The sequence below is a fragment of the Phodopus roborovskii genome, unplaced genomic scaffold (assembly GCF_943737965.1).
Source record: "Phodopus roborovskii unplaced genomic scaffold, PHOROB, whole genome shotgun sequence".
Classification (NCBI taxonomy): domain Eukaryota; kingdom Metazoa; phylum Chordata; class Mammalia; order Rodentia; family Cricetidae; genus Phodopus; species Phodopus roborovskii.
The window spans coordinates 1,173,457-1,190,184 of NW_026125537.1; the positions used below are offsets into that span (position 1 = coordinate 1,173,457).

General features: G+C 51.1%; 2 protein-coding genes across 4 annotated transcripts in view; both read left to right on the forward strand.

Annotated features, from left to right (window-relative positions):
• The window catches only part of Rps24 (ribosomal protein S24), a 1,129,312-nt gene that overhangs the window by 1,010,018 nt on the left and 102,566 nt on the right, over window positions 1–16,728 (forward strand). The window lies entirely within an intron of this gene.
• Window positions 1–16,728, forward strand: part of Zmiz1 (zinc finger MIZ-type containing 1) — a 190,534-nt gene that overhangs the window by 62,746 nt on the left and 111,060 nt on the right. For all 3 annotated transcript variants that reach the window (XM_051176689.1, XM_051176686.1, XM_051176687.1), the window contains exon 3: window positions 8,276–8,355. The gene's annotated coding sequence lies outside the window, so the exon portion shown is untranslated. The remainder of the gene's footprint in view (window positions 1–8,275; window positions 8,356–16,728) is intronic.

A 16,728-nucleotide genomic window follows, 5' to 3' on the forward strand; every position in this document is an offset into this window, starting at 1 on the left:
GCTCGCTCTTTGAGACATCCTCTCCTCCTCTTCTTCCTCCCCCCCCCCTCCACCAACTGGTTCTCATTCTTCCAGGCCTTCCCCCACTCCATGTGTCCAGCATCCTCTGCCCACCCAGGTCTTGCTCTGTTGCCCCCATGTATTCTCCATCCTTCTTGTTGGCCCAGTGAGTGTTTCTCCTTTGAGTCTTCTCTCTGTGTTCCTCTCTCCCATTCCTCTTCCCCTTGTACCCCTGAGCCATTATAAGACATGTGTAGGGACTGCTTCTTAGGATCCCCAACACTGACGGAAAAGGGTCTGGCCTGGGAAACACGGTCAGGAACTTCATAGGTAAACTGTTCCCAAGGCTGTGGAGGGGGCATGGGTAAGAAACATGGGCTCTGATAGGCAGCCTTTCTTATTAACATTGTTTCTGTGGCCACACCCCCTCTCCACCCCTACCTGTGAAGCTGAATGACAGGAGCCCTTATACTCAGCAGCTGTGAGGATAGATGAGGTGCCTTCCTTGAAGAGCTCAAAGAGCTTGCTGGGGCCAGATGGAGATGGCTTTTATCTGGAAACCCTCAGCCATATATCTCCCTTTTCTCTGGCAGGTTCTAGGCTGCTGGGCCCTGGTATCTGGACCAGGCCTGAACCAGAGTAAGTGGAAGCTAGCTTCGGACACTCACAGCCACCAGCAAGGGCAGAGACAGAAAGTAGTCTTGGGCCTGTCTCTGAGATGTTCAAGGCAGAGATGTAGCTACTAGGTAGGAATAGGTACCCCCAGAGTCATGCTGTGGAGTCCAACTATAAAACTCACATTCTGTCACCGAGTCCCTGAGGCTTCCTTTCTGGGCCTTGAGTCCATCCCCAGTCCTAGTTCTAAGGTTCTCTCTGTTTCTGGCAGCCACAGAGGGCCACTCTGGCATGTGTCTGCCCTTAGGAGCAGAGGAAGGAAGAAAAACAGCAGACAAAGGCCTGGGTGGGTATGTGTCCCTCCTCACCCTGTCTTCCTTGTCCCTCACAGCCCTTGCATTCTCATCCATCATGGCCAGGAAGCAGAAAACAAATGTTTGCAAAAAGCATTTCTCTAAGTGAGGAAAGGCCACTGGTCACTTGTCCTTCAGAAACTAGGAAACCTGAGCTGACCCAGCCTGCCCTGCTGGGTCTTGTGGCCACCTGACCCAGTAAGTGGTTGTGTATGTGTACATGCATGTGAGACCAAGGAAACCTTGACTGTCATGTGGCTGTTCTTTCCCTTGTTTATCTAAGTAAGACGTTCAGGCCAGCTAAAGCAAGAAGTCTGTGACATGCAGCAAAGGACAGAAGACAGGAGCTGTAGTGCAGAGGAAAGCCCTGAGCCAGGTGTCAAGAGTTCCTGGGCCACTGAGCTGAGTGGGGAGGACTGTGCAGAGGCAGTCTCCACCAGGATCTCCAGCCTCCTCTTGACTTCATCCGGACATAGCAACCCTCCCAGTCCCAACACAGAGAGGCTGGTATCTCTGGCAAGGCAGAGCTCCAAAAGGCAGCATTCCAAATAGAGATGGGGGGTAGTATATGAAAGCAACCCCCCAACTGCTGTTGCCCCAGTCCCATGCCACAGAGTCTGGTGTTCCCAGAAATGTGTGTTAAGTACTTACTGTGAGGCAGACCCTGGTCCGTGAGGAGGTAAGGAGTTTCTCTGGGGAACCTCATGTCTGACATGTTTCCTTCCTGATGGAGGATGGAGATCAGTCATCTTCCAGAGCTGAAGTCCCAGTGTTGGGTCAGAGCTTACTAAGGGGGTGAGAGACTTGTATTCCTCGAGGACAGAAGACTGAGGACCGAGCAGGTGTTTCTAGCTAAGGAAGGCCCTTTTCCCCGGGGCTGTAGAGCCAGAGCAGCTGCTTGCAGCTGGCAGATATGCAGGCCAAGATGACCTCTGGACATCTGGGACCATCTATGAACCTTCCAGGCAGGGAAAGACAGCCAGAAGTCACTCTGATTGGGCCGTCCTTGGTCTTTACCACATTCACCAGTCTTCCTAGGAACCATGCTATCCTTCCAGGGCTGGAAGGGTATTTGGTGAGTTACCTAATGTTCACATCTGCTCCCCTTCTTGGCTGTTTCTTCCCTGTCACCTTCCTTTGAGAAGCACTTTTTGGCATGTTTCCTTAACAGTCCTGTGTTTCAAGAAAACCACATCCCCAGCCCTAGAGGTCCTCGTTGACAAATCAGTGGTCGCCTCCCAGATGGGCCAAAGGGGTCAAGAAGGTGAGACCTCTTAGAAGAGGCAGCTGTGGATGGGAATTGGGGTACAGCTGCCTGCACTCTGGGAGGGAAAGGCGTCCTTGGTACTGGATGTCAAGATGAGGAGGTACTGAGGGCCACCTCAGAGCCTACAAGGCATCTCCAAGCTGTTCTGTGATAACATTTAAGGGTACAGTATTCAACATGAAGAAGACAAACAGGGAGCCTCTGCAAAGACAAGCTAGAGGGTGCACTCAGTGGCTGCCATTTCACCAGTCACTTCTGAATGTGGGTGCTGGGCAAGGAGGCTGCAGAGTGACGAGGCTGGAGCTTAGGGTGCCATCTGGGCCTTATTCCCAAACCTAGCTTGCACACTACAGTTCCGTGGCTGGCCTTCCACTACCCAGTCAACTCATAGTTCTTCTAGTGTGCTGGCCATCCACCAGGCTGAAGTCTGGCCTCTTTCCTTCATCCCACTTGTGTGAGGGCCACAGACCATTTGACTCCTCCCAGCTCCTTGACTCAGAAGTCCCATCAGTTGAGACCAGGCCTCTGGTAGCCAGGGTGTGGCTCACGTCTGCGAAATCTCAGCAGATGTACCATCCCACCTGTGAGGATTTCCAGGGCCTGGAAGCCTGCTGGGACTATGCCTTAGTAGAAAGGTGTTTAGAACTGGGTTCCAGGGGAGGCCTGGTCTCTCCTGCCCTCAGTGAACAGGAGAGGCCTGTGTTGGGGTGGGCCCAGGGGCCAGCTGGGAGGCCTTTCTCACTCTGACCTCTAGCAACCTGATGGAGACCCAATGTAACTGCTCCCTATTGGCTGGGGAGCCATGAGGGAAGGGCCAGGGAGGGGCTAAAAGGCCGTGTCTACACCCCCCTCAACTCCAGGGCAGGGCACCAACTTCCTTTTTTTTTTTTTTTTAACCGTATCCTTAGTCTGGGTGGGTGGGTGTATCCCCAATTCCTGAGCCATAGAGAATAGGCTGGGGTCACCTACACTACTAGAGTCAATCTGTGCGTGGGTGACTCCATGGGCCTTCCCATCCCTGCATGTTATTCAGGTGGTCTGATTTATCAGCCCTAGGTAAGATTAATTCCCATAGGCCCTCCCTGACCAGTCATGTCCAAGGTTATATGCTCAGGGCTGAAACCCAATGGTAATTTTGTCATGGCCTCATCCTATAAAACAAATGATCAGAGTCCCAGAGGTCAGAGGCCATGGTGGCCAGGCCTGCCAGGCTTCCTAGTCTGTCCTGTCTCCAGAAAGCAGCAGCCCTTATGAAGAGGCTTCTCGGGCCCTCCCTCTCCCCTGGGCCCTGTGGAGTTGATGGGACAGGAAGCCAGGGCAAGTAGGAGGGTGGGTCTAGCACATAGATGAGGTACAATAAAGCCTGTCCTGTCCCCAGGGCCACGGACACACAGGTCACCCCCACAGGAAGCCCTACCCAAGCACTACGTTGGCCCACCCAAGCTTCCCAACTGAAGTGTCCCCTATTCCCGTGGGAGCCATCACCGAGAATCCTACCCTCTTGAGAAAGGAAGGACTTCCCTGGCCCTGACCTGCCCTGACTCCTCCCAGGCTGTCCCAGGGGTAGAGTTGTTCAGCCTGCACCAGCCCTCACCCTGCATAAGGATGACTAGGCTCCTTCAGACAATCACCAACCTTCAGCAGAAGCACAGATTCTTTCTCTAGAATGTGCCACTGGTTTGTTTGGTAGTCCACTTGGGCAAGTCACTTGCCCTCTCTGGACCTCATATCTATAAAAAGCTAGAGAGAGGTAGATGCTCTGCCTAGCCTAAACAGTTTGTAAAATGAACCCCTTGGCAAAGGATGAACTTATGATTGGTGAGGACAGCCAGATGTGGGTGACCACTCACAAGTGCCTCACACATCCCTGAGGATGAAGAGGGACCCTTCTCCCGCCTCCCAGCCCAGCAGGTGGAACATGTCTGAGCTCTGCCTTGCTCAGGCAGCTGTGTCAGTCAGTGGATCTATCTGTAGGTGGAAGCCTGGGGATGGGGGTATTGTTCTGAGCAGGTCCTTTAACCCATTCTCCCTCCGAACAGGTTCTCTGACAACTGGGATACCCCCTCAAACTGGCTGGCCGCCAGTCTAGCACAGTTCAATGTGTACATGGTTGTCTGGTCCCAAGGGGACCAAGGAGAGAGTCAGGACTCCAAGGAAAGTGGGTTCAGATCATTGTGACTTGGAAGGGTAAAGGGAAATGGGGGGACACCTTAAGTGCCAGTTGATGAACAGTAGGGAAGCCCCTCACAAAGGTTGCTAGGCCTTTGTCACTTGGTACTGTCAGACCAAGGGGCCAGAGGGAGGAAGACACAGTGCCCCTGAAGTGAGGAGTCATGGGTTCTTGGGAGGAAAAACTGACAGTGAGAAGCCTAGCTGTGCATCCAGCATGGGGCCCCCGAGTCACAAGGAGACATATAACCTGAGTGGATGCCAGCTCCAGGGACCCAGGCAACAGCATAGGGGGATATTTTGAGACAGCTCCAGCAGACCTTGACTCCCCCTAGCTCTGGAGCCTGAGTCGGGCTATCCCAGTCCTAGATCCCTAACCCACAACTCAGTGAGGGTAAGGTCAGGGAACATGTATTCCAAGAATGCAGGAGGCAGAGCTTCAGATAAGGTTTGGATAACCATCTGGGGTAAATATTTGCCTTGTTTCTGAAGCCAGCCTGGGCCTCCAACGAGAGACCAAGACCAGGGCCTGCGCTCAGGGTCATCTCAGGGGATGTATGTAAATATCTCAGGTGAGGAAATCCCTGTCCCCATGAAGAGTTTGGGTAGACCCAAGAGGGGACCCATTCCCTACTCCAGCCTCTGACATATCAGCTCTGCAAAAGTAGGGGTAGCACATCTGTAAAAGTAGGGGTAGTACAGCTGCTCTATCCAGGTCAGGCACCAAGGGTTAAGGGGTAGGGGTGGTAGGGTTAGATGTTTGTATCAGGTCAGCTGGGAATGGGCATGTCCATATGATGGATGTTCTGTTCCCACTGAGCCACTTGTGACTAGAGCAGTTCTGTACTCCTCAAAGGTGCCTCGTCACCATTTTCTGGACTCTTCGTCCACACTTTGTGAGCACTTCATGTCTGGTCCAGCCCTCAGGCTTACAGGCTTGGCAAAAGATAAGCCCACACACTGTAAGGACTATCTAGCTACCCTTGGTCTGGGTATGCTCATGCTCAGCAAGGTCCACACCAGCCTGGAGCCTCCCTTGTGGGTGAGTAGTTGGAAGGAAAAGTTATCCCTTGTTTAGGAAGGGCTCAGAAAGGCTGAGTGACTTGCTCAAGGTGACTCAACAGTAGCAAAGCAGGAACTTAAGCCCAGCCTTACCCATCTGTGTCCTCTGACCTAACCAGAGAGGCCAAGCCAGGGTTCCAATCCGGATCATGGTCTCCATCAAACAACCCCCACGTCTTCCTCTTAGGGATCCTTGGAGGGAGGAGGTGGGGATAGTAAGTTGGCAGTGGTTGGGGGAATCTTTCTTGGCCCTGGGACAGTCCCAGGGCCCAAGTGATCTTTGCGTTATGCAAGACCAACCAGGGTCTGCTGGATCTGGAGCCATGATGGGGCCTCCAGCAACCGCATTCTCCTCTGGAGATTTGGAATCATGCCCAAGATGGGCGTAGCCCTGTGTAGCCTTCCTCTTTGTCACTATTGGAAGCTGCCTTGTGGTTGGAGTCTCATCCCCCCACCCCACCCTAAAGGGTCCCATCCACAGGAAACCAGAGTGAGCTCCTACTGCCCACAACCTTCCAGGATACCAAAGGCCTTTGAGGAAGAAAACAGTGCCTCTTCAGACTTGCTATTTACCCTGTGGTTTGCACTGTCTGGGAGCAGCCAAGGACAAGTCACCTCAGTCATGCAGGCTGGTAGCCATAGCAGAGGATACTAGCAGGACTGAGTGTGTTGGGCACCATATCTCTTCTGTGTCCACAGGCTCATTCAGGCTCCTGGTACCTAAGCCGCCTTCTGTAGGAAATCCACTTGCTCTGAGTAGGACTACTGAGTGACTCCCAGGGCCAGGCTATTATGTTTATTAACTCTGCAGTAGCTGTGTGACCTTAGGTAGCTAGAGAACATCTCTGGACCTTGCATAGAAATTAAAGAGCATTTTTTCTAAGGCTAATTCCAACCAACATGACCCCATAGCACTGATTCAATGTCAGCCTCCTACTCCAGTGTCTTTAGATATAATGCAGACTCACACCCCTGATGCAGTTCACGGCTCAAATTCCAGTGTCCTCCACTTGTCACCCTTCCCTCTCTGGCCTGTTTACCCCCTTTGATAAGTTAAACACTGAGGTGATAGGGCTGCAGGAGATGGGGGCATATGTCCGTGCTGAGCAAGATGCCTGAGCAAAAGCCGCGCACCCTGAGTGGCAGGCCTGGCAAGTGTTGATCCTTAAGGCCTGGATAACACCCACCAAGTGAGCAAGGCCTTTCCGGCTCTGACTTCTGTCTCCACTGCCAAAATAATCATTTTCTCTTTGTCAACGACTCTGCCGGCCAACTAGACTTTGAGAAACGCCTGAGCCGTGGATAGCAGGAAGCAGGCAGATCATTTTCCTCCCACACCAGCCCAATTGCTGCTGTATATAAGACCCCGGTCCTCAGTTTCCTCTTCTGTAAAATGGAACATAACAGCCACAGAACCCAAGGACTGTTTATATTCTCAAAGTAACCCACTGACTTGCCTGATGTCTCTAGAACTCTGCTGTATGGAATCCTGTGCTGGTCCCTATGAGGTGATTCACATCCCAACTAGCAGACAAGGGTCTACACCCTCTATTCACTGCCTTACATGGTCTTCGTCTCTAAGCCTGGGTGGGGGTGGGGGGCTATGCCCCTACAATTGATGTAGGGAGATGTGTGCCAGGTACACATATTTAGAAAGAGGATGAACTTGGGGCTTGAACCATGTTCTTCTGATTTAAGACTGCACCCTAAACCCCAGAGCTTAGGAGTCTCTGGCAGCTGGGCTTGACTTGAGTATAAGCCAGGCTTCACGACTGGCATCACCCATCCCACCATCAGCCAGGCCTCTTTTCTCTGAGAGGTATGCTGCCCTGTAGCCAGCATTCTTGGGACTAGAGGCAAGGGTCCTGGCCCAAGGAAACACAATGGTTGCTTCCAGCCACAGAACTTCTTTCTTAGAGCCAGAACTTGAAATTGGGGTCTGCTTCGCTCACCCAACCAGAGAGCCTCCTGGGTACCTCTGAGCTCCCTGGGCGGTGGTGGGGTTAACTAGAGACCACCCAATGTCAATAACGTTGCCGCACGCCCTGACACTGCAGAGCTGTTCCGCATTTTGCCCTCTTTGGAGCAGCCCTTGACTAGTCTCCCTGCCACCTCCTTCCCAGCCAACTTCTTCTCCCTCAGCAGCCATGGGGACTCTTCCTAAACTAGAATTAAGGTCATTTCCCCTCTATGGCTGGTTCTGCCCACTGGTACTCTCCCCTACACTGCCTGAGCCCATGCCTCCCATTCTCAAGTCCTCTGTACCACACTTTGCCCCCTACCATTTAGAATTTTTGCTTATACCGTTCCTTCTGCTAAGATGCTGTTCCCTGAATCATGGTCTGCCTCTCTGATTCATTCTTTAACTTTACCTTCCAAAAGGGGCCACTCCACCCTTTGAGTCTCTGTAGGGCAGCTCCTGCGCTTGTTCTTTATGTGAGATACCACTTAGGTTTGTAGTGTTTCATTTCATTCTTAGCTGTAGAAGCAGCAATTGCTGTCACACTTGGGGGTTCTGTTGATGCCATGTTTATTGAATGAATGATGTTAATGTTACCACTTTCACTTGGATCCTAGGATCTCTAGAGGGAGGGAGAGAGAGAGAGATACACACATTGGACAGGAAAACTGAAGTCTATGGAAATGGGGTGTTGGGCCTGCCTACATCACCCCACACACCCCATTGGTGCTCCTGTTTGTCAGTTTGTTCTGCCTGTTAAGCTTTCCCTTTGGTAGCAGTTGTGGCACTGATCAGCATTGCAGACCCAGCAGGAGCTGGACACACTAACCATCCCCCCTCTCGTTGCAGGAGGATGGACCTTGAGTGAAGTGGAAAGGCTGTGAGCTGCTGACCAGTGCAGGGACACTAGTGACTCTTGGCTCACTGAGGTAGGTACACATTTCTACTTAGAGCTCCCAGAAACCTACGAGTGAGTGTCAGGGTGGGGTTCTATGTTTGCGTTAGCCACCATTGGGCCTTCTCAGCCCTCAAAGTGGGGTCCAGTGCCACCACCTTTACTGGATGTCATTATGTCCTGAAAAGTGCTCCCTACAGCTCATGCCCCATGGCCTCTGTCTTGATGTTTCTCAAGTAGCTGCTGAAACATAGTGGAGGCTGATAAGAGGCAGGCCTGGCATTCCCAGCCTCAGCACAGCAACACTTATAAGCACACTGGTAACCCCAATCCCCTATGGGACACAGGACTCCCTAGGAGGTGGCCTGGATGTCAGAGAGGCATACTCACTGCCATGAATCACCAGTCAGCCTGCTCATTTTAGAGCCTGACTCTGGCACTCGTCCACCAGAATCTTGAACAATTCCTCTGTACCTTGCTTTAACTGTCTGTTAAATGGGAGTGTCATGATAAAGGATGTACATAGCACACTGTCTATTTCCTCAGGGATGCTGGGACTCCCTCTCCACAGGTCTCACTATCCCCTTCCTCTGAGGACCTGCCAGCGCCAGGGTGGGTACAGACAGACTACCTGGCCTGATGGAGAACTTAGGTCCCTCAGGGAGCTCCTGAGAATGATGGAGACCAAACATGAGGATAGAGCTGGCTGGCAGTGTGTTTCATCTCAAGATGGCATTTCAGGGTTGATCACACTTGGCTCTATACACAAGGGACCTGTGTAATCTCTATTTACTCTTTGGCTCTCAACCCAGAGGGTTCAGAAGCCATGCACAGATGCTCATTGGCTCAGAGCCCTTTGTCTCAGGCACCATGGCCCTGAGCCATTTTGGGAGAGTAGAGATCCCTGTCCAGCTGCCTGAAGCTTTTCTGTGGAATATGATGTTCCAGGAGTCCCAAGTCAGGGCCAGCAAGCAGCAGGACATCTGGGGACGCAGGATATGGCCCTGTCTGCTGTGGGAGCCCTGGATTTCTGCTTCTCGGATGTGACTGTAGGTGGGTTAAATCCCTATGGCAAGAGTGAGTGCTCTTATTCCCAGATGAGCATGAGCATCATGGTAGATAGGCCTGCTAGGATGCTTAGAAACCTCTGGCGCCACCAGGGTTGAGCTCTTGGAGCACACACTTTCCCCCGTGAGACCCTCATGTCCCAGACACTCTGTGGTGAAGAAACTCATTGAGCTGTAAGTGGTGGAGTGTGATTTGAACTGAGGTTTGTAGGAATTAAGCAACATGTATTGTCAGAGGACAGAGACCTAGGAAGGTCTACATAGACTCAGGGAAGGCCACTTCTCCCTTTGCTTCTTCTCTGGAGCCAGGGGCTTGGTGGGGGTAGGGGGTTAGGCTGCACATGCCTTTCTCTGATAAGGCCAGATACATTGCTCCCCTTTCCAATGGGGCCTACCAGCAGTCCAGTCTGGCTAGAGGAATCCATGCTAACTGCCAGGCAACCTTTTTGACTCTCCTTCATGGTGGGTTCTCTTTTCAGATGTTTTTCAAGGTAATTCATTCCCTTTCCAGAAATTGCCAGTGGCAGAGCATTAGGCAGCTGGTAATTAATCATGGGAATGGCTTCAAGTTTATTCTTCCAAAAAAAAAAAAAAAAAAAAAAAAAAAGAGGAACAGAAAGCCTTGGTGGGGAAAAAAGAAACCCTTTCCAAGGTAGGACTGGTAATCAATACCTCTGTATCCTAGAAACATGGAGTGGGGTGGCAGCCAGGAGCTATGGTCAGCACCGGCAGCAGGGAGGAGTCTCATTCTTGGCCACCACCCAGGTGACCCTGGGAAGTCACTGCCTCCCTCTGAACTCAAGTTCGTCACTGTAAAGTAGGTTAAGGGTAGATGCTGATGAGTAAGTGTGTTCATGGCTGTGACCCAGTGCCTAGCACATTATGGCTGCCCCAGAGATATTTTACTGAGTGGCTAGAGCAGCTGACATCAGTAAAAAGGGTGGTACAGGCTATATTAGTTCTTCTACAGTATGGAGTGACAGCAGGGTGATGTACCCCTTTAGTCACTTTCTAAATGACAGACACATACTTTGGCTCAGTAGACTTTGGGCAGGAGGACTAGAGCCCCTTGGCATCTTCAACTTTCAACCTTCTAGAAGTCCCAGCTTTTAAGAGAGCATGATAGCTGGAGTTGGGGTGTTCAGGGCATTCAGACTGTGGACTGGGATTCTGGAATATCCACGTGTCTAAGTGAGAATATGACAATCTCCACAGTGGACCCTGGAGAAGGGCCACACAGGAAGATCACCCTGGCAGGAGCAATGCCCTGTGGTCTGGGTACCAGAACTGAACAGAGTGGGAAAAAGGCCTAAAACCCTGAGGCTGGGCTGGGGTGAACAGGCTACGCACTGGGTGTTCATGGAATAGTGTCTGTGTCTTGGAGGAAGGGTCTCAGACCTAGGCCCTACCTGCTGGTCAGATCTGGTTTGTCTTAACACTATCTCTGTCTCCACCCCAGACCCACTGCCAACCCCAAGTGACTGCATTGTCTCCATCTTTCTCCTTGGCTCTCCTTTACCCATCGACCAACCACACATGATCCATGGCCACTCTTCTCCACACTGCCCAGATTGGCCAGCTGGGCACAGTCCCTCCTCACCTTTCTGCCTTCCTTTATTATCAGAGATGCCTCTTGCCAGGCACCCATCAGCTCCTCTGCTCTGTCCTTCTTAGCCAGTCTCGGGGAGCTGATACCTCGTGGGTTTCTGAATTGCCAGTCTTGGCCTGGATTGTTGGGTTCTGTTTCTCCCTTGAAGCAAGTATTTGAAGAAGCTGTTTTGAAGAACCAGGAAGGGGGTGCTCCTGGCCAAGGGCCATAGTGCAAGGTGCAGCATGGATCCACGGGGCAACTTTGCCATTCACAGGGACTGGGAGGCAGCATTGCTTATGAGGCTGGGGTGGGACTGCACTATCCTCTCCCTGGAGGCTGAACCCTGCCGTGCTAGCCACTTGGAATGGAGGAGAATCTCTTAGCCCAGATGTGAAGACAAGGGGCCGATATTGCGGTAAATAAGGATCAGGATAAACAAACCAATGGGCGTGGTCAGTGCTACAGAAGGACTATCTCACTACAGGCCCATACCCAGTAGCAGGGTCTTTGGAAACCTGCAGTGTTATTGAAATTTTTGCTGTAATTAGAAGTGAGGTGCATAGGCACAGGCTGCCTGGTGGAAGTGAGAGAGAGAGAGAGAGAGAGAGAGAGAGAGAGAGAGAGAGAGAGAGAGAGAGAGAGAGAGAGAGAATGTGCTCGTGAATAAATAAATTGTCTTCTCCCAAGGGAAAGGGAGCTGCAAGGTGAGTTCCCAGAGATCTGCAGGCCTAGCAGTGTCAGTGACGTGGTTGCCCTCTGGAAAGTCTGTGGCTAGTGTGTTCCTGGAAGTGCCTACTGTGTGCCTGTCATGGTAGTTGTTACCCTTTGGCCACAATCTCCTTTCCTAGCTGCACCACAGACCAGCCTCTGCTAGTGCCCCTCACTATGCCTTCCCATGCTGCACTTTGCCCCATGGTTCTTATCTGGCCATATCCCCTTCCAGATTCTGTATAGGTGCCTGCTTCAATCTGTGTTTCCTACATGAGGCATAATAAACCTCTGTCTCTGGGGATCCCTGAGCTTGCTCTGTCTTCTCCTGTGCTCTCATCATGCCCTCATGGGACCTGCCACATTGTTTCACATTGATCGTGTATTGGAATGATAATCTAAGGGGTTCACAGGGCAGGTGTTTTACATCTTTTTCATGTTAAGTCTTCTCAATATGGTGTGTACTTGCTAAGTACACACAGCTCTCTCTCTCTCTCTCTCTCTCTCTCTGTCTCTCTGTCTCTCTCTCTCTCTCTCTCTGTTCAGCCACCACTATAGCTCCTGGGAACATAGCAGCCAATGCAGGCTTGGAGGGTCTGGCTTCCTCATTTTGCAGTTAGGGGTGAGAACTAAGACCTGGAGAGGGAAAGTGTGAGCCTGAGGTCACAAAGGTGGATGAGGCCAGACGGATTATGGCTAAAATGTTTGGGATAGAAATTCACTATGCCTAGAGGGGAGACCTTGTGTGGATTCTGTCCTATCTGTCACAGTGAGCTCAGGTAAGTGGGGACTGTCCTTCTAGCTAGCCATAAACAGCTATTACAGGCATGGACCCATGTCTCTGGTCTTGTCCCCTATCCCTTTCAGCTTTTAAATAGGGAATTTAGAGAGTCAAGACTTGACTTCCCAGGAAAGGAGCATGTCTGACCTCCGTGCCTCTCAACATAAACAAGTGTTCGAAACTGCAGAGGTATTCCAAGGGTGGGCCCTCCTCTCAGGCTCCTGGGAGGGTGAGGATGCTGGTGTCATGGACGATTTCATAAGCCAAAAGGGGAGAAGGGAACTCACTCCTTGGGATCAGGGGCCACCCCTACTGGCCTGGGGGGTGAGGGTGCTCTCCAGTGGCCGGGTCAGGCTGGCAGCAGAACCCATTTTTTTCTTAGATGCCATCAAGTCCCTCCCACTGCATGTACCATTTTTGCTCAGCTCTCCCAATTGCCTCTGTTCAGACAGTGTGGTGAACCATGGAAGGTTCAGGGGCTGGCTCACTCCCCTCCAAAGGGCTTCCTCTGGGCCTGCCTTTTTTCACTATTCAGTGTATGCTGAGCTGAAACCCCCCCCCCTTCCCCTCCATGCCCACTGAGACTCACAGACCTAGCTTCTGAAGCCCTTGAACCCCAATCCCTTGACTTTTCCTTGCTCTGTTCCTTTAAGCCAACTGTCTGCTGTCTTCCCCTTTGAGGAACTAGTGATTTAACCCAGGGCCTTGTACGTGCTCAGTAAGCAGCCTACCAGATCTACCACGGAGCTGCACTCCAAGCCCTTTACTTTGTTCTTTTTGTGTAAATTTTCTTCTGCTCTGCCAGGCAGGCCTCAAACTTTGCTGTATAGTGTAGACAGGCTTGTCATCTTCTAGCCTCTTGGGGTTTAAAGGCAATCACCACTCTGAGCCACATTCTCGACATGGTACTTGGCACTCCGGTGCTAACAGGTTTCAGAAAAACAGTGTGTCAGTCTCCCAGGGATGGCAGTAAGGCTTCCTCTGTTAAGTTCTTTCAGGGCTTGAAGGACTGGGTTAAGAAGGATTCTGGGGCTGTGTGTAGGCTCTATAGGAAACAGTATTGGTAGTCCAAGGCACACATCTGCCTGTCCAGCTCCTGCTTCCTAGGGTTGGATCCCTCAGTTCTGGTCTATGGCAGTACAAAGAGAAGGAAGAGGCAATGACCTCTATTCACTCTGGCTTCTGGGTAACTGTGCCCAGAGAGTGTCCTGCTTCATAGAGAGCCGGGCCTTGGGTCTTTCGAGGCTCAGCCCTTACACCTGTGTCTCTCACCCAGCATGTCTCTTGTCCTCTGCAGTTTGTGTAGAAGGAGCTTATCTTTCCTCTCTGATGTCAGGGACCCTCTGCCATGTGTCCCCAAAGCATCTTTGGACACTGTTCAGAGCCTGGGGGACTATTCCAGTTTGATAATCTCCATGGAATGCTCCTTCGGTACCCCTGCATCTGGTCACTCTACTCTAGGGCACTCTAGCTCAAAATGATCCCCTTGAGAGTCCCTGTCCCCACCAGACTTCCCCTTGAAGCCCCTCTACCCTGCCTTTCTTTCCATGAGGGCCAGCATTCTATACTCTGCTGTCTCCTAGTCACCACATTCCTGTGTCCAAAAGCTTTTAGGATGGCAAGGAGTGACCCTGAAAGACTCTGGTGAGCCAGAACCTGAAGACTGTAGGTTATTTCTCTCTTTGTGGATGATCCTTGCATCTCTAGACCATGTGGCCTGTCCTACCTGGCCTCAAAGAGGATCACCTGGACCTCTAGTGGCTGCTTGGTTACTGGAAAACTCAATAAATGTTTTACCCCTGGGTTTGGGGGCAATAAAGGATGTAGTGTGACAGTTAAAGAGGTTGCTATATGAACAAACTTGCCAGGTTCAAATCCTTGCTTTGCCACCTAGAAGCCAGGTCAGTATGAATGGAGTGGTCTATCTGTCTGTTTTGGGCTCCCCGCTCATCCCATCAAGACTCATAGTAATACTGGGAAGCACCCATCCCCTCTGTAAATCAAAGACTATGGACTCCTATCCCAACAGAGATGCCTCAACCCCCCACAGGCGCATTTAATGAGGTTTCCTCATTAGGAAGTCACTGTCCTCCACACACAATTGTCACCCCCCCCCCAAGTGCAGGTACACACATACTCCAGTCCTGTTATGAGCAGGAGTTTTAGGCTGATACTTGGGTGTGTTAGGATCACTTTCCCAGCCAGCTGGCATTCAGGGGCCAGCACAAACTTCGGATTGAATGCAAACTCTTGGGCTGTCTCTTGAAGTTAGATATTGTTAGAGGCTCAGGCCTCGGGGGGGGGGGGGGGGGACACATGCATGTGCATGCAGTTTGTGTGTGTCTACATACGCATGTGTGTGGAATTTGGGGGCTGACTTCATGTTTTCCTCAGTCACTTTTCCTACGCTTCTTAGCACGCTTCTTAGATAGGTGCTGGGGATCTTAACTCAGGTCTTCGTGCTTGTATTTGCACAGCAGCCAGCACATCCCCACTAAGCCATCTCAACAGCTGGCCTAGAGACCACAAGGCTCCACTGGGAAATCATGAGCAAGACCTGTGCCTACCTGTGGCTCCAATTTTGTATTAATAAACCAACAGCTTTTGTGTTCTGTAAGGACTGTTCTGCTCAGAAATCTTCATGACAACCAGGTGTCCCCACCAGGGTTCCCGAGGCAGACTAGCTTTCAGTCCCATTCTCTCTGGTCAGAGAACATTGGGTTCAGTGGCTTTCTGCCAGTTCATCAACGACCATTGCCTGAACCCCCTCCCTGGCCCTAGCCAGGGCAGCTGTCATAGAGGCTCACCAAGAATCTTCAGCAAGAGGACAGTGACCAAATGGTCCTCATTCTAACCTCTGCTGTTGCTCCAGAGAGTTCATAGGTCAATGTGGAAAGGCTGACCCTGTTCTAGGTAAGTGGCTATACCCCTTCAAGTGACAAAGAAGAAATTTTTTGGTGCTAAGTTCTACATGCATCATTCCACCTAAGATAATGTCAAGGCCTGGGCGGCGCCATTAACTCAGAAGGGAGGGCAGAGCTCTTCTGACCACTGGCATCCCACTTACGGAGCCAGCCTTGGGGCCTCGTGGCTATGACTCATTTCTGGGCAGGAGCTCTGGCCTAGTACTCAGTGTGGGACCACGGCCTGACCTCTGCACTCTCCATCTACAGTGTGCCCTGAAACCAATTGTTTGTATGGGTTGTTTTTAGCATGTTATGCATAGTGGGAAAGAGCAGCATACATTGGACATGGCATAAATGATGGTGGGATAAGGGTACAAAACATATACTGGGGTATCCATGAAGAAGCTTAAAAGGCAGACCAGGAGGCAGCAGACCTGTGAGATATGAAGCCACCTTAGGCGACAAGGGCAGAACCAAGAACAGTTCAGCATAGTTCATGGGAGCTGAGGGTACGCAGTGGCTGCTGGAGCCATCCTCCCAGGCCACAGCATCACTTTCCTACAGGCTCAAATACCCTCCTTAGCCCATGTGTCTCTCTCCTGAAGACCCAGTGCAGCACCTGGCTAAGAGGCTCAAGGGAGACGAGATGCCTGGAGCTTGGCTTCAGAGTTGTGGCAGCCTCTCTGGGTTGATTTATACACAGTATTTGATAACCCTCCAGGCTCTAGGACAGGAGGAAAACCACTTTTGTAGCAGGCAGAGTACAGAGTCATTGATACCTGAAAGGGTAGTCATTAGTGATGGAAACAGTGATGACATCATCCCTCCCCACCTGACAGCCCCTGGCAGGTGAGGATTAGAGTCTTTCCTGTCTTATAGATGAGAAAATTGAGCTAAGCTAAGGAACCCTAAGCTTCAGTCATCTCCTTTAGTCCTTGATGCTGAAATGTAGTGCAGGACCCTCAAACAGGGTTTTGGATACAAATATGATGGGGCACAGACTCTTTAAAAAAAAAAAAAATCTTTTTTTTTTTAAATTAATTTATTTTTTACATTCCAATCCCCCTCCCTCCTCTCTCCTCCCGCTCCTTGGAGAGGGTAAGACCTCCCCTAGGAAGTCTACTAAGTCTGTCCCATCATCTAGATGAGGCAGGACCAAGGCACCACTCCACCCCCACACCTCTGTGTCTAGGCTGAGCAAGGTGTCTCTCCATATAGAATGGGCTCCACTAAGTCTGTTTGTGCATTAGTGTTAGATGTTGGACCCACTGTCAGTGGCCTCATATAATTTCCCAGTCATACCATTGTCAACTATATTAAGGTAGTTTAGTTCAGTCTTATGCAGGTTCCCCAT